The following is a 21,915-nucleotide window of genomic DNA, read 5'->3' on the forward strand; positions in this document are numbered from 1 at the left end:
GATCATTTGGAGATACTCTGCGTTCCCAACACACCTGCTCCAGGAGCTATTTGGGGGTTTCAACTACAATGATAAACCTCTTTAAAATGGCTATTCAAGGTCTCTCCTTACAGAAGGAATGAAAACCCTAATGCAGGAGGGAAAAGGTACACACATAGATCACATTTTTCTGAGCTGTTTTAGCAGGATGTTAGATCACTTGTCTGGTTTTTGTACATTTTGGTGCTGGTTATTCATTTGTTTGGCATTTTTACACACACGCACGCACGCACACACACGCACACACACTTTCCCACACACTGTCAAAAAGCAAGTGCAAAAATATTTCCAAAAGCACAGTATGCCAAAGAAAACTGCTAGAAAAACTAACACTACTTTTTTAATAAAAAAGACACAATTGTACTGATAATATAAAAAAAAAACCTAATACTAACTAAAGCATAGATTTTTAAAAGCCAGAAGCATTGTCATGCCAGCATTCCTTTTACGGTGCTCCTCAAAGATACAGGTTTGGAGTGAGAGCAGGGGGAGAGAGAGAATATATTTGTTTGCAGACACAGGTGCCAATTTGAATAAAATATTGGGGGGCCCAGGTAAGCCCCACCCCACATAATCAATCACATGATGCAGTGCACACACACCATTTGAACAGCAATGCCCATCAACTTGGGGAGGGACTGGCCCCTCAAATATTTTATTGGGGGGGCAATGGGACCTCAGCCCCTAGGAGTTGGCTCCTATGTTAGCTTCTAAGAAGAACCTCTTCCATGGGGACTAAGTTGCAATAACATCAGCACTGCACTGGAACATAGAAAGCTAACTTCTATATGGTAAAAATCACTGGTCAGCTCTGACTGGCAGTGGCTCTCCAGGGCCTCCAACACCTGCTGTCTGAGATGCTTGCAGTTGAAGGTGTCAGGTGCTGAAGTTGGCTTCTCCTGCATGCTGAGCTATGGGCCTTCCACAATCCAAGGTGCAGAGTTTGACCTGTAAATCCGACTTGGCTCCAGCATTTCTTTAAAGGTGCAGCCCGCGAAGAGCTTTCCCATTGGTCACTCTCTGCTGGAAAGGCTTTGCTTAGGGCAGCTCTGGACATTACAGTCTCCAGCAAAAAAGCCAGCATGGTGCAAATTATTCATGTTCCTGCTTTTTGAAGCATCACTTAGAAAGGAGCTGCCTTCACTATGCCCACAGGCAGATTATACAGGCTTTGGAATACGTGTTTTAAAAAGGCTCATCCAGCCTTGTGCTTGGCCCATGCCTAGAAAGCAGAGATCCAAGCAGTTTTGCCCTTGCCCCCAACGCTTCCCTGGAAACCCACTCTTTAGCAATAAATTGGAACGTCAGTTCTAGAAAATCCAAGTGGTGTTTTCTACAGTTCAGCAGTGAAGATCAGGTTTCCTCAGGAAGGGACAGGGGCAAGTCTGGATGAGCCCCAGAAGGTGAGTTTCCATTGTCTTTGTCAAGGTGGGAGATGGGAGCAAGTCAACAATAACTTACAAGGTGTCAGTGAAGTCGACTATTTATTCAAAGAAACAAAACAGCTCAGGCCTAGTGATTACAGCAACACTTCCCAGTGGGTCTTGCCCCAGTTGCGAGGACTGCAAGCCTTCCACCACTCTCTAAGTCTCCGCCCCATCCTGGGTCCTTCCCTAGCAACTTGAAGCTCTTTCGTCTTGTCTCTCTTCGCTCCATCTTCTTCGTTCCTCTTTGGGTTCTGGAACACCAGGAAGGAGGGGAGCTGGTCACAGCAGGAGGGGGAGACTCCCTGGCTACTTTTTGAAATATGGCAACCCTACCCTGCTCTTCACCAGCCTCCACTTCTGCCTCTGATCCCCGACTTCTCTCTGCCACAGCCTCTTCCTGCTCACTAAACCCTGTTGCCTCTTCAGCTTCCAACACCTCCTCCCCCTAGTCTGCTCTCTCTTCTCCCTCTGACTCATTGTCACTCATTGTCCCACCACCAGTCCCCTGGCTCTGAGCCTTCTTCCCTTGGGGGTTCCCCAGCTGGTGCTTCCTACCACTCTTCTGCATCCAGCCAGTCCATGACAGTCCTTGCCTAGAGAAGATAAGTTTTGGAAACAGGACAGACAGTCTTCAAATAACAATAACTTGCTATATGCAAGCAGCAAGCTTTGCCTGCCCATCTGCAGCCTGTTGAGAGCTTTCTGAGTGTCGACACTCCCTTTCTCCTCTCTCCAAGATCACCTAGACAACCTGCGTCTCTGCCTGGGATTCGACACTCACTTTCACTACCCATAGAAGGCCTGTAATCTGACCGGTGCATTTATAGGCACATGAAACTATGTCATTAAATTGTTCCAGCAGAGTTGTAGAAACAGATTATGAATTAATCGCAAAACTATTAGTGGCCCTGAGATATCTGTTTAATTGTGCTGATTAGCTCTTCATACCTCCCGAGTCCCAGCTTTGCAATGTACACTGTGCTTGCAGCGTGCTTTGTTCTTTCCCTTCAGCAACATCGGTGTCTGCTTACTCCAAACTGCTGCGGCAACCTATTCCTGCTGTGCTCTTGGACAAACTCCTTATTAATTAGCTCCGTGCCTAAAGAGTCACTTACATTATCTTTCGATTCGTCATCAGGCAGATGGTGGCCAAGTGCTTGCCTTAATCGTTTTCTGAATGACTTGTCGGGAAGCAATAAAAGGGCCATGCAGTTCAGGAGTTTAAGATACCTTGACTTCAGCCCTTTAAAGCCACGGGTTGTCTAAGTGGACCTCTGGCAGAAACCCACAGGGTCTCCCCACTCCTGCCCCGCTCTGAAATTAGGCTAGGAAGACACCCAGCTGTAACCCTCTGAAAATGTCCCTCCTTGCTACAGTTAGACTTGGAAAAGCTTTCTGTTGCCTCCAATAGAATATTCCTTTCAAACCTAATTGTTATAGGTGATCATACTAATACTGGAGATGCAGCTGGTGACAGGGGCAGGGGAAAAGATTAATGCTTGATCCCCAGCTGCACTCTCCAGGAAGATCAACCCACAGAGAGACACACAATTGGTGGGGTGCGTATTTCTCAGTAGGCATGGATAGGATTGCACTGCAAATCGATGTTCTATTAAATGTTCTTAAGTGAAATAAGGGACAGGGGGATGTGATGACCATAAGTGACTTCAGAACTCTGTGCAGGACAGACTATGGCAGAGTAAACGATGACAGCATGCAAGTGAAGGAATGTTGGGGTTGGGGGATATAGAAAGTGTTTTGGGTGTTATGAATGCACAATTGCAATGCAATGCACAATTCTGAGCTTTCCCCATGCATAGCTGCTCATCTATAACTTCCGTTAGCACTCTATGTGAGATTGCAGCCGTGATGGTTACTATATTTTAGCTATATTAAACATTTTATTCAATTTTCATTTCCTCTCTTCCCTGTTAATCATAAATCTCTCTCCATCTCTTACTTACTTACACACACACACACACACACACACACACACACACACACACACTGGTATTGCCTCCAGTAATTATAAAACAAGCCACTGGGTAACCTGGAGAACATTTCTAGTTGTGATACAAGCAGAGAATCTTTTAGGGGTTTTAACGACCTTGAATATCAAAGCTGAGGGAGTGAAACAAATTTATGGGGTTATTCGGCAGCTCCTGCCATTAAAATATAAAAGAGAGCCAATAAATCAGCCAAATCATTGTAGGGAAATTGAATATTGTGAACAGAGATTAACAGAACTATGCCAGAATCGAGGGGCTTCAGTTTATTGCTTAGAATGATAATGAGAATATGGGGTGTGAAGAGGCTTTAAACTGCCCTTGAAATAGCATTATCACTTATTTGAAAATACGTCTTTGGTTTGTATGATTCTGTCAGCTGTATACATTTCCATTACTGGCTAAAGAAGCCTTAGACTTGATCCTGAATGGTGCCCAGGATCTGGTGTGAGCAGCGGTGGAGCAAGCCAATCGGACATCTGGGGCAGCGCATGTGCCCTGCGCACAGGGGTGGGGCCAGCTGCTTGTGGGGCCTCCAATGAGTCTGCCTGCCTCATCCCACTCAGCCGCCCCACAGCTGGGGGGGAGGCAACGCGTGGACTGTTTGGGGCAGTGGGGAGCTTGCGGGTGCCCAAGCCACTGTGTCACTCCCAGGAGAGACGCGTGGCTCAGGTGCGCTGCAGGCCCTGGGGTGAGTGTCGCCCGACATTTTGTCACACCCCCCCTCAGTGGTTACATCTGGGGCGACCCGCCCCTACTACACCCTCCTTCCTCTGCCCCCGGGTGCAAGACCTGTCATTGGACTGATTGGGAACCTTGGTTTTGCAAGTCAGGCATGCTGTATGCTCTGTTGAAAAAGGGACCAGAGTTTCTATGCTGTGGCTGAATGAGGATGGAGAGGTCACTCTGTTTCTGGTCTGTGTCAATATCACATGTGTTTATTAATAAATCTGTACCATCCTCTTTCCTCGTGCCTCTGCAGCCAGTGTGGTGTAGTGGTTAAGAGCAGTAGATTCGTAATCTGGGGAACTGGGTTCGCGTCTCCGCTCCTCCACATGCAGCTGCTGGGTGACCTTGGGCCAGTCACACTTCTCTGAAGTCTCTCAGCCCCACTCACCTCACAGAGTGTTTGTTGTGGGGGAGGAAGGGAAAGGAGAATGTTAGCCGCTTTGAGACTCCTTCGGGTAGTGATAAAGCGGGATATCAAATCCAAACTCTTCTTCTTCTTCTGCAGGTCTGTATGAAAATTAGTATTTATATATTTACCGTTATGTATTTTATCACTAAATACTGTCTATATACATATTTTATCCTAACATACTTATTTATAAACATACTTACCCTAAGATATGCAGCATTTTATTACATTTTCTAAGCTGAAAACTGTAGTACAGAATTCAGATAATCTGGTTTGTTTAAAGCAGAGTTCTCCACAGTATCTAATTATGTCAATTTACTAACCAGTATATCCCTGGCTAGGACTTGCTGACCAGAAGGTCAGTGGTTCAAATCCCCACAATGGGGTGAGCTCCCGTTGCTCGGTCCCTGCTCCTGCCAACCTAGCAGTTGGAAAGCACCTCAAAGTGCAAGTAGATAAATAGGTACCACTCTGGCGGGAAGGTAAACGGCATTTCTGTGCACTGCTCTGGTTCGCCAGAAGTGGCTTAGTCATGCTGGCCATATGACCCGGAAGCTGTACGCTGGCTCCCTCAGCCAATAAAGCGAGATGAGCGCCGCAACCCCAGAGTCGGCCACGACTGGACCTAATGGTCAGGGTCCCTTTACCTTTACCTTTATATGCCTGGCTTAATTTCCTGGTTAGTAAGCTGATACTAAACCAAAAGTCCCTGTTTCAAGGAGCACTGGTTTAAACAAACAAGGATCTCTGAGATGAAACTATCATGTGAAGAGGCAAGGAAGGAATGTGTAGGGTCAACACTTGTTCCCGGCTTCTTAAGTAACAATTCATTTCATGCGCTATGTAATTTAAAACTTGTGTTGCTATTGCTCACCTATTTCAGCTTATAAGAACAGAGAGCCTAATGCTATGCACATCCTTGACATTAACACATACATTTTTATTAAATACAAATGAATAATGAGGCATTAATTCATGTTCAGATTTACTGTGTGAAGGATACTAATTTCCATCCAAGACAGAGAGAAGACATGCAGCATTCCCCAGTGGCTCATGTATTCAGCTGTTGCAAAGGCAGTCAAGAATGGAGGATGCCCAAAAGAGCCTAAGAATAATTAAAAAGCACAGCCAATCATATTATCAAGGGTAAGTCATTGAAAACCCAAAAGAGACCAATGTATGTTCATTATTGGGGGGGGGGTTAACATTGCAATGTGGATAAATTTACTTTTTTAAGACTCGGTACACTATCTTTTCGAGTGGGTTTTTTGTTGTTGAGGTTTGCAACTCTGTAATCGTTCTGATCAGCATTATTCCTTAGGTAGTCACAAACATCTTCTTTGGCGATTACTCGTAGCTGAGTAAGATTATCTTCCATAAACACAGTTTTAACAATGGGTCCGTAAGTGACCGTGGAGGCCAATTCTGGATCCACACATCCTTCCACAGTGGGGACATTGGTTTCCGGGTGGGAGTTGATCACAGCGTGGATTTGCCAAGTGTGCCTTCCTCTTAGCACGTTTCTCCCTTGCGTCCTGAGTTCGAGTGTCTTCAAAGCCCATGACACCTTTGGTAAAGGCTGTTCTCCAACTGGAGCGCTCGCAGGCAAGTGTTTCCCCATTGTTGGTGTTTATACTACATTTTTTAAAATTTGCCTTAAGACAAACATATATAACTACCCTCCACCAACTTCTGTAATTGACCAGTTACTAGAGGGCCCAAAGATTGCAGTGTGCAGAAAATGTGATTTTTCCTAGAACAAGTTCACTATCTTGGAAAAAGTTGTCTGGATCCCCACAATGGCAAAGCATTTATTTTACAAGATTCCCTGCGAAGGCCCTTAGCCGCTGTACAAAATCATAGCTCAGATATCTGCTGTGTTTTCCTCTTGATAAATGATTGACTATGCCTAAGCAGCGGCTAGCTGATTAGAATTACATGAGGATTTTCCAGGAAGTAATAACAGCTTGCCCTTAGTGCTATGAGGACTGTGCCAACTTCCCCAGGGGAATTTAATATCATGGAGCAAAAGACATCGAAATGCATGGGAAAACTCTCTGAGGGAATAGCTTGGGCATTTTCAAATTACTGAGTTTGCAACAGGCAACATATGCTTAAACATTCAAATCAGGTGTCACAGTAAGTATTGGAGATATGTAATATTTGACAGCTTTTGGTAATGAAATAATAATAGCGTTGTATATCTGCGACGAAAACAGATTCAAGGCTTTTGAGCTCTTAATTGCGTGCCACACTACATTAGAGCCAGATGCTTCGACTTTCTTCACGTTTCTGAGATATGAAATTCAAAGTATTATGCCAGGCGCCCTGGAAATCAGCTGGTGTAATGAACCAGTAAATTAGACCCTTCTATCTCTTTATTTAACATGTTGTCCAATGAATTTATTAGAGTTCGTTACAAAGGTGCAAACTATCTTGCAACCCTGCAAAATTCATTTGCGATTGGAGCTAATGATTTTGGGAATGGGTTTTTGTATTTCGGTCAGATAAAAGCCCATTATTTGTTATTAGATTTATGCCTCCTCGATGCTAATGAAACAATGTCTTGCTCCCGTCTCTGTTCTTGATCAGGCAGCCTTCTAAAGGGAAGACACATTAAGCCATTATACACATCCTGCCCATAGCCTCCGTTTTGTATCTCTCTAACTGCGTATGAGAAGCATGACATGATAAATTCCTTCTGAATCTGTTTTCTTCCAATAGTTCCTGCCACATAATAATTCTGAGTAAATGCAGAGCTTATGGTTATTTTAATCTTTTTCAGTCAAACACTGTTGAAAAACTGCAAAACAGAAACCAATATGTGAAAAACCCAATTTTATGCTCCTACTTACACTCTTAAGGAGCTCATTCGTGTTAGGTGGAGTGTTGGTTCGCCACATCTTACTGTGTGCCAGGCACGCCAGCTTGTCTCTGCAATTGAGGAGACAGGCGCATGCACACGGGATGTGCTCACATCTCATGCGCATGCTGTGCAATGTGTGCATGCTGAGCAATGTGCTGATGTGTCATGCACATGCTGCATGACATGCTGGTGTGGTGCGTGCACGACACGTGGCTTGTTCGCATGACATAAGCATGTTGTGTGGGGTGTGCAATTGACATGAGCACGTCGTGCAGCATGTGTGCATGGCGTGCACACATCACCGTGCAATACTGAGGGGGCCTGGCCCCCTCCTTGAAAATTGGGGGAGCCCTCAGCCCCTTGGTCCTCCCAGATGGTGCCCCTGCTGTGTGCTCAGACCATTGGTTCTGGGCATCTGTTGTTGTAAACCACCTTGAGCATTTTACAGAATGACAGAAAATGTATGAATGTATGAATGAATGCTTTGCTTCTAGTGAGTAGGTGGGAGGGGTAACATGGATGTTGTCATGGATAGATCACTCCTTGATGAGATTTTGATTGTTGGCAGCAGATTCCCTCCCTGCAGGGACAAGAGGCTAATGGTGGAAGTCAGCCCCTGGAGATTTATCTGAGGAATTCTTGAATGTTCTGACAGGATATTCCTGCTGGCGCTTTTTTTAAGGCCCTAGACTTGCTATGGAATGGCAAGATGGAGAGGACTATTGACAGAATCACTCCTAAGTGCGGTCTATGGCACTATAGAACCTGAAGTGCTCACTGGCTCTTTAAAGAGCTCTGGGCAAGGAAACAAGTCAGATGATGACTGGCATGCAAATTTCACAGCAAATATGACTGAGCACAGGTCAGAATGCGTAAGTGTGTCTCTCCCATGTGGTGGCAATGGCAGCAAAGAATTCTAACTTTGTCACCACCATTGTGTCTTTCAGAAGCACTTTGTAGGGTAGTGAATGATCTGGTTGAAGGACCAGGACTGTTCCTATAAGAGCCTGTGACAAATGTGCAAACCACTATAAGGGCAAAGTCACTCACATTTGCTCTGGCCTTGATGTCACAATTCAGGTCAAGTAGAAGTGTCCAGAGCACTCTAATCTTAGTCTTTGGGATCCGTTTCTGTTTTGAAGCCTGCGGATGCAGACAGGTTGCATGCAGGGAGACCAACTTTCAACATGCTCACTCTAAGGTGGATTTAGAGAAGCATGAATGATTCAGTCGCACAGGGTAAGGAGCCTTGGGAGTGCCACAACTATTACAGTGGTACCTCGGGTTACATAAGCTTCAGGTTAAAGACTCCGCTAACCCAGAAATATCCTCGGGTTAAGAACTTTGCTTCAGGATGAGAACAGAAATCGTGCTCCGGCAGCACGGCAGCAGCAGGAGACCCCATTAGCTAAAGTGGTACCTCAGGTAAAGAACAGTTTCAGGTTAAGAACGGACCTCCAGAACGAATTAAGTACTTAACCCGAGGTACCACTGTATTTAGAATGGACTGTGAGAGGCAGGGGCCCCTGAATTTAGGTATCACACAGGGCACTGCTGAAACATAAGACCCCAAGGTCCATCAGTCCTTTGTGCTCCTTTGACCCTTGTGTGTCACAGCTAATAAAAACTAGTTGAAGGAGTGCTGATTAATGCCTTACTGAGAGAGTGGGTGATGCCTGCTTCGTTGAATAGGTTGATGATAAGGCCCCTTAAGAGGCCCTTTTTGGACCCTGATATAGTAGACAACTCTCAGTCACAAATGTCCCTTTTCCGGGCAAGATGACTGAGAGTGTGGTGACCAGTCAGCTTCAGGTGGACCTGAATGAAACTGATGATCTAAACCCACTTTTAGAGTTTGGAGAGCAATTGGAGAGTTCAATGGGGCTGGCTTTAGAGGAGGAACCACTAAAAAAATCCAGATGGGTATGCACACACCCTGGATTTCATCCTCTATCTACCATGCGGTGCCCTCCTGATTTTGTTGGACTCTAACTCCATGATGGCTGGGGCTGATGAAAATGATAATCCAATCCAACAACATTTGGTGGGCACCATGTGAACTACCCCGATCTAGAGACTCATTAGGTTTTGTGAAAGTTCTGCTGAACCCCTGAGAAAGATTATTTGATTTTCACCCAAGAGAGCTTTGTTTAGCTTACACCAGTCTTGGTTCTCAAATACGGTAGGATAAGCATGAGATGACACTAACATGCTCTTCTTCTCTTTCCCTGTTTTATCAGTGTAGACTTATCATCACTGACTAGATACTGGAAAAGAAGCTTATACTGCAGAACGATTGGTACCAAATGATAATCTACCAAATGCAAGGAATGCAGTGTGTGTGAGTCTCATGAAACAGATTCATTGTGAAATAAAGAGTGCACAAAGTGTATGTTTTCTGTTAACAGACTGAGCAGACCTGACAAGGAAGTCAGAATAGGGTACATAAGACTTTATGCATTCCCAGTCTGCCATATCACCCTTCCCCAATTATATGTAATCATCAAATGTGTAAAGCATGAAAAGAAATTCCTTAAGCTGCATATAAGGTACTGTTACATGCTCCCCACTTCCAAGAGGTGAGACGTTTCGTAGCTCATGCTATATGGATTTACTTTCCTTTGGATAAGAGAGCACTGAAGACTTACACTGTTTTTGGAATAATCGCTTTGTTTACAAATATACAAGCAGAACTTGTAGGAAGCAGTCAGACTCACAAAAATAGATTTCAAATTTCCAGAGACAAGAACTGCACTCCCACTGCCAGCCAATTTCAGTAAGAGGTTGTTGGCTGCAAATCTATCTGCCTCTCCACCACAGTCTCCTTCTTTAAGGAAATCAAACCTGAGGTATGCAATGGCACTCCTGAAATTTCTCACCCCTTAAAGTGCACACAACACTGGTGGGATTGTGCTTCCTGGAAGATGAACTGTGTGCAAGGTGTTTCTGAACTTGATTGGAGGGATGGAATAAGGATTGTTACATGTTTTAATACTGCTTTGATGCCTTCATTTGTTAGCCAACCTTGAGTTTATCTTGAAATTTAAGCAGAATATAAATATGGATATTAATATAAATAAATAAATGCAAAGGTATTTATTAATGTTTTCATTGGAATGTGGCACCCAATGTATCTTAATCCTGGGTACATTTAGCATATCACATATTCATAACCCATTTAATGGATCCTGCTTTAAATCCCTGCACATAATCTTTAATTCTTCTACGTACAAAGAGAAGGGAAGATAAAATAAAAGGAGACTGATTTGCCTAGGTGAAGTATATCTGTTGTATATACTCCTAAGGTCACTGCTTGTTTAAACAAGCGATCTGGAAAGCTGCCTGAAACATTGCTGGAACCCTGCAAGGAATGACGCAGCGAGATGTTAAGTGAAGTAGTCAAGGACAAACCACAGCAAGTCAGCTATAGGACTAGGACTGTTCCTGCCCTTGGAATAGCGTACGCACTCACCTAGATCGCAACAAGCTCGGTTAACTAGAACTCATTGTGATGAGCAGAACAACTGCTTTGAAAACATGCATTTCAGCTTTAACTCACTGATTCTGATCAAAAGCCAACATGAGATTTTTAAAAAAGGATTATCTAAATCCTTAAAAATAAAAATAAATACAAGTTCCCTACTATAAATTAGTCTTCCTCCAATGGACCCTTTTATTCAGCCTTAGCTGCCTTATATTCAGAGAAGGGAACTTTTAGATTTAATTCAATAGTTGTAGAATTTGTTGCAACTAAAATATTTAAAAAACACAAGCTGATGTTGGTAGCAAGAAAGAATACAAGGAGAATTCCCTGGATAGCAAGATCCAGGTTTGGGACAAGTACTCTTTGGTGAGAAAACCCCAGCAGAGATTCAAAATCACAAAATATGAGCAAAGTGTCAAAATATAGGCTATTAGATCTTAAAAATAGGCCTTTCTATGTTCCTTCCAAAGTTTCCCACTTCTCCTAGCGATGAGAAAGACCATACGCTGAAATGGTTTGCTTACAAACTCTTCTCAGGTTCATATGCTTTTTCTTTTAGCATTCAGAAAACACAGGCAGTAAAACTTGAACGTTCCTAAATTTTTGATATAGGAGCACAAGAAAGGCTTGTTAGTCAGTCAACCAGCTACAAATTCGCCTGACAGTTACTTTGTCCAGCCCACATTTTGCCAACTTCTCCACAATGATATCATGGGCAGCCTTGTCAAAAGTCTTGCTGAAAATCATCTGGTATGATTTGTTTTTGAGAAACCCATGCAGGGTCTTAGTAATCACAGAAGCTTTTTCTTATAGACCGACTGTTTAATTATCTGTTTAAGGGCCTTTCCTAGTATTAATGTCAAGCTGACTGGATCTTCTTTTTCCCTAATTAGAAGATGGGAAGATTTGTCCACCTCACCTGTTCTCCAAAAATTATAGACAGAGGCTCTAAGATTAGATCTACAAGCTCCTTGAATACCCTTGGGTGCAGCTCATCAGGCCCTTGAGTTCTGAATTCTTTTCAAATGTGGAAAAATCAGCTTCATATAACCGATATGCTTAACTCTAATGAATGCATGAAGGGGTTAAGACCACAGAGTAAGCTATCCTGCTAGGCTTAGCTAAGCTATACTCCCTCACATTGGGAGGAAAGGTTACCAAACTCTTTGTTCCCCCTATTTTCCACCATGTGAACCTGACCAGTAAGGAGGCCAAAGTCAGATGCTCCAAGTTTAGACCCCATGGCTTTAGCAAGCCATCTTTAGCAAGCCATTATACAAATAATTTAGAAACATTTTACCATTTTGAAACTAAGTTACACTTCCTGTCTTTTCTTGCTGCTGTATGGAAAAGCACATGAATCTGACCTTTGAAGGGTTTGTAAGTAAGTCATATTTAACCTACCAAATGTATGCGTTCTTTGTTCACTAAGGGAAGTGGGGAGCTTGGGAAGCAACTTAGAAGGGAATAGTTTAAGGCTCTGAAAGCATTAATTGCTATAGGACTGGAAATCCTTCTATATGTCCTACTTAAAATTAGCTTGACTTCGGTTCAAACTGGAATTCTGATGCGAGACCCTTTAGAAGGTGTGCTAGCTTGAGTTGAGTTTTTAATTTTTTAAAAAAACAAAACAAAACCCCTGGGCCTTGGTTACTGCTTCAGTGATGTTTGCTGTTGTTGCTACCTCTTCTAAAAGCAGATGAGATAGGAGCAAGCCCAAGCTAGCTTTAAATGCACGCTTTTACTACCATTTCATTTTGCAAAATCAGACTGAAAATAACATGCTTTTATGAATGAGCATTGCACTCACTTCAAAACAACTCCAAGCCAACTTGGGTTACATCTTCAAAGCGTTCACATTGTACAATCCGTGAAACTGAAGTTGCCTGCTTCAGTGTTAGTACATGAGATTTCTTAGAATTCAAGGACATTCGGTGCCTTCCTATATGTTTGATCACAGCTGTCACTCAGAAAGAACATGGCACACTCGCTGGATAGATTCCTTTCCTCCAGAGGGATTAAACCCTACGGCAAACCACCAGCAACAGAGGGGACACTGTAGATCCAGTTATTATTAGCAGAAGGCTGCAGACTTCATTGATTATCCAGGCCAAGTTCATGGCTTAGAAACAATGAGAGCCCTAGACCAAAGAAAGAATAATAGCTAAAGGCTTTGCTGGCATATCGCTTAACCGTCCCCTTCAAATTCTTAACATTACTCCTCGCTAGGGCTGCCACCTTGCTTTTGTGCGAATATTTTTTAAATGGCACAAATAGAAGCTTCAGGCGGGGGTTGCCTGAAGAAATAATTATTAGAAAAAAATCAAAACCTCTCTCACCCTGCACTATGGCCAGTTCAGATGCAGAGGAGGCACTGAGATGACTCAGAGCAATGGATCCAAACTGCAGGAAAGAAGATTCCACCTAAACATTAGGAAGAACTTCCTGACAGTAAGAGCTGTTCGACAGTGGAATTTGCTGCCAAGGAGTGTGGTGGAGTCTCCTTCTTTGGAGGTCTTTAAGCAGAGGCTTGACAACCATATGTCAGGAGTGCTCTGATGGTGTTTCCTGCTTGGCAGGGGGTTGGACTCGATGGCCCTTGTGGTCTCTTCCAACTCTATGATTCTATGATTCTATGACTCTGCAGCTGCCATTTGAAGAGAGGGGAATAAAGAGATGGAGATAGATTCAGCTGTTGTTAACCAAAGCAGAGGGGGTTTTAGGGTAGCATGACTGGTTTGGCAGCACTGGGTGCCACACTAGTGGGGGCGCCACAACAATGCAGTAGAACAGAGTGAGAGAGGCAGGAGGGCGCCAGACTTTAGCATCACACAGGGCACCACTGAAATCCGAAAGCCCAATTGACCAAATTGACCAAATTGAGTAATCACTATTCTGCCCTTCATTTACATGCCTTGCCACTGAAATAGCAGGAAAAGCTTTAGCTTGTTTTCGGTTTTATAGAAATTGTTAATTATAACACATGGAACTCCGAGGAGCTATGAACAGTTCCCATTCACAGAGAAGACTGAATCATATATTACAACTTCTACCCACCCAGAGGATCTCTTCAGTGGGGATTCCCAAGCTGAAATATCCATGAAAAGTCATGAATGAGCATTACGCCCAACTTGATTCCCTACAAATTCTGTATCTGCTGTATAAGCAACAGCAGTCTTAAACATTTTGTCAAAAATGGTCAATGTGCTGTCTTTAACTCTTTAACTCTGTTTTTCCATATGCCTTATTCTTTTATCCTTTTGAATCACACTGATACAATGTCACTGCATATTTTTTAATAATTAGCCATGAATCTAAATCACAGTTCATCATCTTCTGTACATATTACATAAGCTTTTTTGGCAGCGAATAGACAAACTATTCCACAGGAAAACTGCAAAATCTGAATGCATGCATCTGCCTATCATTTTCCAGATGCACAAAATTATTTGTTGGGTCTCCTGTACATGTCATTCTGAACATTAATCAGCCAGAGAAGAATAAAGGGGCAGTTTCAGCTAATCAACATCAATTCATGTCTGTGAAGCGCTGGGAGGAGGACAACCCCAGGCGTACAGTTTAGATGGTGAATCTCATCCCTATATCCATGTCTGGGTAATTATCTTAATTATATAGACAAGCTCTTTATCAGAACACTGATTAGATGGACATGCTAAGCTCCATTAGCTTTCAGAGGTAATAGTCACTTGACATTAGGTTAGCAAAACGCCAAGCACATATTGTTGCCAGCAAGTGGGTGAAATTTTTGGACTGGAAATTTAACTACTGCTGAGCTGGCAAAGTGGGAATAATTTGTGTACTTTTGATGCCAAACTAATTGAAACAGTATCTGAACATAAGCAGAAAAGAATTCGATCAACATGTTTATTGGAGTTCAATCCATCAGGTATGACTTCCCAATTTCCAAACCAACTTTCAATCATTTCAGTGGAGATTGTTTTTCATAGAGGTTTCACATCAGTAGTAGCTGTTAAATTACACTCAAGGTTTTCGAATGATGTGCTCACAACAATGGAAAAGTCCAATTCTCTTTATCCTGCACATGCAGGGATTACAAAAGAGCACAAAGAGAATGCTTTGACTTCTAGAGAAAAATTCATTGAAATAACATTTCCAAAATAAAATGTAAGGGATAAATAAAGAACTACAAGGTAAGGTACAGGAATGGTAAATAGACCAGAAAGTGCCATGTAGTTTTATTTAATTTCAAGTTCCCGCAAAGTAGGAACATCAGTTTAAGGCAGGCATCCCCAAACTCGGCCCTCCAGCTGTTTTGGAACTACAGCTCCCATCACCCTAGCTAACAGGACCAGTGGTCAGGGATGATGGGAACTGTAGTCCCAAAACAGCTGGAGGGCTGAGTTTGGGGATGCCTGGTTTAAGGAATGGTTGTTTGCAAATGACTTCTTGAAATTCTCCATCCTATTTGTGACCAGAAAAATGGCAGCTGGAGTGGAGATAGGACCATTTCGCTTATTTTTTCCAGGTGGCAGAGAAATTCTCCAACTGCTACTTTGAGCGGGGCTTACCATTAACAGTGACAGTAGTGCATATCTTTTCTTTTTTCCCCTAAGACTTTTACGCTGGGAGCAGGGTGTGTGTGTGTGTTGATAGCTTGATCATAATTTAACATCCTACACAAATCTCCAGATAGGCATCATTGTAGGAGATTGTGGGCAGAGGCAGATTTTGGTCTTTCATATTTCAGCAGCACCCTGTGTGAAGAAGAAGAAGAGAAGAGTTTGGATTTGATATCCCGCTTTATCACTACCCGAAGGAGTCTCAAAGCGGCTAACATTCTCCCTTCCCTTCCTCCCCCACAACAAACACTCTGTGAGGGGAGTGGGGCTGAGAGACTTCAGAGAAGCGTGACTAGCCCAAGGTCACCCAGCAGCTGCATGTGGAGGAGCAGGGAAGCGAACCCGGTTCCCCAGATTATGAGACTACCACTCTTAGCCACTACACCACACTGGCTCTCCTATTTCTCCAAAATTCAGCTGCCCCCTCCCCGTCTCTTGCCTTCTATTCTGCTCAATTCACCATATTGCCAAAAATACAAAATTTCCCACCTGGCTTGCCATACGTCCGCGCTTTCCAGGACATTTTCACGATTTTCTGAAATTCCACCCAGACGCTATTTCCGACGGACAAAAACCTGGATGTATGGCGGCCCTACACTGCATCATAGTTGTGACGCCCTGTGGTGCCCCCTAGACTCAGCACCCAGTGTGGTCAAACTGGTCACACTGCCCTAAATTCGCATCAATAGTGGAACAGCAAGGAATAGGTGCCCATGGCAAGAAAAAAAGGAGAATATTCAAGGAAAATTCTGAAAAGTGGCCCTCCTTTTCCAGGGGGCAGGGAGTATTATGATTAGTCTGGTTTGATGAATTCTGCACATGAACAGAGATTATCACCTACTGGACCCAGGAATCTGAGGGAGTCTGGCACCCAGAAACTCATAACAATATCTTTGAATCTGAAAAAATCAACATGCATTCTACTTCTATTACACGCTTAAGCACAAAAGCCAGCAAACAGTTACAACAAGCTAAATTAAAAATATTGGTTTTGTTCACCACTGTAACAAATGTATACTTTTGATCCCCACCTGTTTTATGAACATAAGATACATTTTGTGTTATTGATAAATGTAATTCAGATGGACTCAAGGACACAGTTTTGTGCACTGTGAGTAAATGTAAATGATATTCATGATGTGTATAGCTGTTACCCTTTAGGGCATTGCTTCACAATTTAACCTATAACCAATTTAACCTCTCTGCTATATTTCTTGCTGGAATGTTAGTATTTTTTCTACTCTAGCCTTGATCAACTGGTGCATACAAAGAAAAGGTGAGGATATGTTCCAACTGGTTTTTGTTGAGGAGAGAAAAAAGGCATTATTGTAGTTCTTTGATTGTGGCTTTGTTTTAAAATGAACACAAGTTGATGGGAAAGCTCATGGTCATTTACAGCTGCAAAGGAAAATTACAATAAAATGAAACCACTTAAAACCTAACTATACACAACACTAGAGTGCAATGATTGGATTCCCCAACATTTTTCTTTCTTTTTTAAAGAGTTCCATAGATGGCACCGGTGCAAGACATTAGCAGCTGTAGAGGGACAATTAATATGTGAAAATTGGGGGGAAGGGGGTGAACACACACACACCAGAACCGTCATCCCAGTTAATATCAAGCTCTGTCCCCATAGCTACTTCAAAGGTAAAGAAAAGATCAAGAAACTCTAATCACAGTCCTTCTGCAAAACTTTTTCCTATTCTCATTTTCATGAGGCTTTGAAGTTTTTCTTCTTTAATACCTTTATCTGAATTAGAGAATGGCTTGCAATATTTTGTTCATCGTTAATTATCATTGCAGGCATCAAGACACAAAAAGGTCTTTCTTAAACTACAGCAGAGATTACGAACAGAGATTACTTTTCTTCATAGTAAAGGTAAAGGTAAAGGGACCCCTGACCATTAGGTCCAGTCGTGGCCGACTCTGGGGTTGCGGCACTCATCTCGCTTTATTGGCCAAGGGAGCCGGCGTACAGCTTTCGGGTCATGTGGCCAGCATGACTAAGCCGCTTCTGGAGAACCAGAGCAGCGCACGGAAACGCCGTTTACCTTCCCACCGGAGCGGTACCTATTTATCTACATGTACTTTGACGTGCTTTCGAACTGCTAGGTTGGCAGGAGCAGGGACCGAGCAATGGGAGCTCACCCCATCGCAGGGATTCAAACCGCTGACCTTCTGATCAGCAAGTCCTAGTCTCTGTGGTTTAACCCACAGCGCCACCAGCGTCCCTTGCTTCTTCATAGTAACTATTATTATTTCTATGAGAAGAAGATTATGATATATATACAGAGAGTTCTGTTACTTGCAAAACTGCAAAAGGTTTGACGAAAGAGACAAGTAATGATTCAGTCAGCTAGCTCCACCCCTTCACAAGTTATACTGTTGGCTACCATAGTTGCTATTGAGAAGGATAACTAAATGGGAAGCCATCTGCGTGTGAAATGGTTTTCCTTTGGTTCAAACTAATTCTAACAATGCCAAGGAAAAGTTTTAATGGTGTCATCAAAATCAATCAACCCATATGGGAGTTGTTACACATAAATGGCTTCCTACACAAAAAGGACACCAGTGTGCCCATGTGAATGGCAACGATGTCATCAACGTAAAAGTCTGAGGCAGATCTCAGTGAATACTGAAGATGCTTGTTGTTGTTGTTTAGTCGTTTAGTTGTGTCCGACTCTTCATGACCCCATGGACCAGAGCACACCATTGAAGATGCTATACACTGGTAATGCTAGTGTCATGTTTCTTATATTTCCTGTAATCAACATGCTAACAGAAGTGAAAAGTCTGATCCTAAACCTCAGCTGCCTTGTGGTATATCTCTTTTTAAACAATTTTTTATACAAATACAAAAGCAAAGACAAGAATCATTAAACACTTATCCAGCAGTACATCTAATGGTGTTTGTTCTTTTCATTGACTTTAGACATAAACTTGCACATTCAATGTTGAAACATATTACTTAATGTAACCTTTCAAATGAGAATATTGAGTGGTTGGTATAACAAGGTCTTGATTTTGGTCATTAGCATAGTTCAAGAAAGGGGTCCATGTTTCTTGGAAGGTGTCTCTATTCGTTATGCCTTTAATTGCCTTCCTATATCTGGTGAGGTGCTCAATCGTTGTATCCCATATATTATTTTCTCATAGGTTAAGAGGTATTTTAGTCGGGTTCTTCCATTGTTGAGCTATCGCTAATCATGCAGTGGTCAGTAAGAAGCCTGCTAGTTCTCTGTGGTGCAGGGCAGAGCCCAAGTCTATGTCCAAACCAAGGGACTCATGTTGCTCAGCCACTAATGTTCTATTTTAGGGAACTGGTTTAGGAAAGTATTATTCCCACTGATTGCAGCCTGGTATAGATCAACCAAATTTAAGCCTTTCCTTTTTAATGACCTAGAAAACAAATTAAATCTTCACTTAATAAGATTTTTGAAGAAGAAAAAAGCTTCATAAATATAGTTAGCAAATGCACTTAGTCATTTCTTTTGTAAGAAAACTATCCTTTTAGCGAGCTGATGTACTCATATAACTGTTCTTCAATAATCTATAACCATTGTTGTGCATTGCCACTTGAATAGGCCAATTATTTTTTAACTGCCTACTCACACACAATTAACTTTCAATAAAATTGAAAGTTAGGGTGGATTTTTAATGTATATAGAGCAACCAGCTGTACAGAAAAGCTAAAAATAGTCACACTCATATCAAAGAAGCTGAGGGTTTAAAAGCTATCCATATCTTTTTTGTTTTACATGTAAAAGCACTATTATCTAGGATAGTACTTCAGCTTCTAATATTTATTTTTCCCAGGGAGAAAATAATCTACCCCACATGAATTTCTGGCCTTTACCAACAGGGTGGGAAAACCTTAGAAGGTTACAGAAGGATTCTAGCCAAATATATTTATGAGGCATATTTTAAAACCTCAAGTACATCAAATACGCTGAATGCTAGAAATCATCTTGAAGACACCATTCCAGTTTAATGTAACTTCATGCAGTGTAGCCCACTGTGGGATACCTGGAACCATGGGCAGCTGCCCCACCCCTAGATCAAGTAAAACAATAGAAATACTTAACCAACTGACCAATCGGTTCTGTCCCCCCCCTAAAAAAAGTCCTGCCCCCCCAAAAAAATCCTGGCTACACCCAGGCATAAAACACAATCCCCTTTTGAGCTACTGTAGGGAACTGAGGGGGTTGGTCTGAGGAGATTAGGAGATACAGTCATACCTCGAAAGTCAAATGGAATCCATTCTGGAAGTCCGTTCAACTTCCAAAATGTCAATCAGAAGGTCTGGCTTCTGATTGGCTGCAGGAAGCTCCTGCAGCCAATCGGAAGCCACAGAAGCCGAGATGGACATTCAGGTTCCAAAGAATGTTCACAAACCAGAACAATCACTTCCGGGTTTGCGGCATTCGGGAGCCAAAACGTTCCTTTCACAAGGCGTTTGACTTCCCAGGTACAACTGTAGTTCTGAAGGGGAGTAGTTTAAAGAGATTCAGATATGATACAGATGAGATTGCAGAGAAGGGGTGGGGCAATAGAAATAGTGATATACATGGTACTGGTCCAGCAGCAGGAGAACAGCCATGGGAACCTAAGGCCTACAACTGCATCTCAGCGCAGGAATGGGTGGCCAGAAATGGGTCTAAGAAATTAATCATCCACTTGTGGATCACTAAATTATTGGACTTCATTCTGTCCTACTTTGTGGTTTAGAGAATCGCCTTAAACTGCGTGTCCCAGAGTCATCAACCCACGTCCTTGTCACACAGCTCTCCCTGAGCCAGCCCTGCTTTGTGAGGTTGGGATCCAGTTAGGGCAACATGAGAAGGACACAACAGCCATGTGCCCTTTGATCTGAGGGGCTGGGATCAAAGGGCGCATGGCTGTTGTGTCCTCCTCATGTTGCCCTCATGTTGATCCCAGCCCCTAGGGGGAGAGGCTGGAATCAAAGGGCGCATGATGCCCCAGCAGTCCCCACCCCCACACACTACACTACACTACACCCCTGCCTCAGAAGGTGGTGGGCTGTCCTTCATTAAGGTTTTACAGTTAAGGTTTTTTTAAGTAGAGGCTTAACATTTGAGGAATGCTATACTATTTCCTAGGGACGCGGGTGGCGCTGTGGGTAAAAGCCTCAGTGCCTAGGGCTTGCCGATCGAAAGGTTGGCGGTTTGAATCCCCGCGGCGGGGTGCGCTCCCGTTGCTCGGTCCCAGCGCCTGCCAACCTAGCAGTTCGAAAGCACCCCCGGGTGCAAGTAGATAAATAGGGACCGCTTACTAGTGGGAAGGTAAACGGCGTTTCCGTGTGCGGCTCTGGCTCGCCAGAGCAGCGATGTCACGCTGGCCACGTGACCCGGAAGTGTCTCCGGACAGCGCTGGCCCCCGGCCTATAGAGTGAGATGGGCGCACAACCCCAGAGTCTGGCAAGACTGGCCCGTACGGGCAGGGGTACCTTTACCTTTACCTTTTATACTATTTCCTGGATCAGCAGTGGGTTGGACTAGATGGCGTTTGAAGTCCTTTCCAAAGTCTGGGAGTTTTCAATTAATGGATGGAAGCGCGCGCCAGAAACAAGAGATGGTCGTTTACAAGGGAAATATTCTGTACCAGTAAGACAGTTTCGGATTTTCTAGTTCACAGTTACTTTTGCAGCAAAAGCAGTCAGGATCTTCTGTCACCTGAAAGACAAACACATTTATTATTCCTATGCTTTTGTGGACTCAAAGTCATTTCATCAGATGCCATTTCAAAGGGCTCTCTCACCTCTCCCTGTTTTTATCTTTACATATCTATATTATTAATATTGTTGGGACTGCTTCACACATTATTGTTAACCTAAGTGGAGAATGTGTGCATTTGAATCCTCCTCATAGCAGCTGACTCCTGGTGCCAAGGTCTCTTCACTCCCCTCAATCAAATATTTGAGAGGGCAGGACTCCACAAAGTTGCTGGACATTGCCATTTAAATGGTGTACATGCACCGTGTCCTGTGATCGATTATGCAGGGTAGAGCTTACTCCCCCCTTCCCCAATATTTTATTCAAGTTGGCACCTCAGTCCTGCTCAATCTAATCTAGAATCCCAAAGGAGGGAATAAGCTCACTTTCGCCAGTGACCACGCAAGCAGGCAGGACTGAAGAAGCTTATAGGTCTGGCCCCACACTCAATGAAAGAGGAGGAATTACTGAAACTAAAAGCTCACTGGAAGGACAGATCCTGAAGCTGAGCCTCCAATACTTTGGCCACCTCATGAGAAGAGAAGACTCCCTGGAAAAGACCCTGATGCTGGGAAAGATTGAGGGCACAAGGAGAAGGGGACGGCAGAGGACAAGATGG

This window comes from Podarcis raffonei, chromosome 2 (assembly GCF_027172205.1).
Source record: "Podarcis raffonei isolate rPodRaf1 chromosome 2, rPodRaf1.pri, whole genome shotgun sequence".
In the NCBI taxonomy this organism is placed as follows: domain Eukaryota; kingdom Metazoa; phylum Chordata; class Lepidosauria; order Squamata; family Lacertidae; genus Podarcis; species Podarcis raffonei.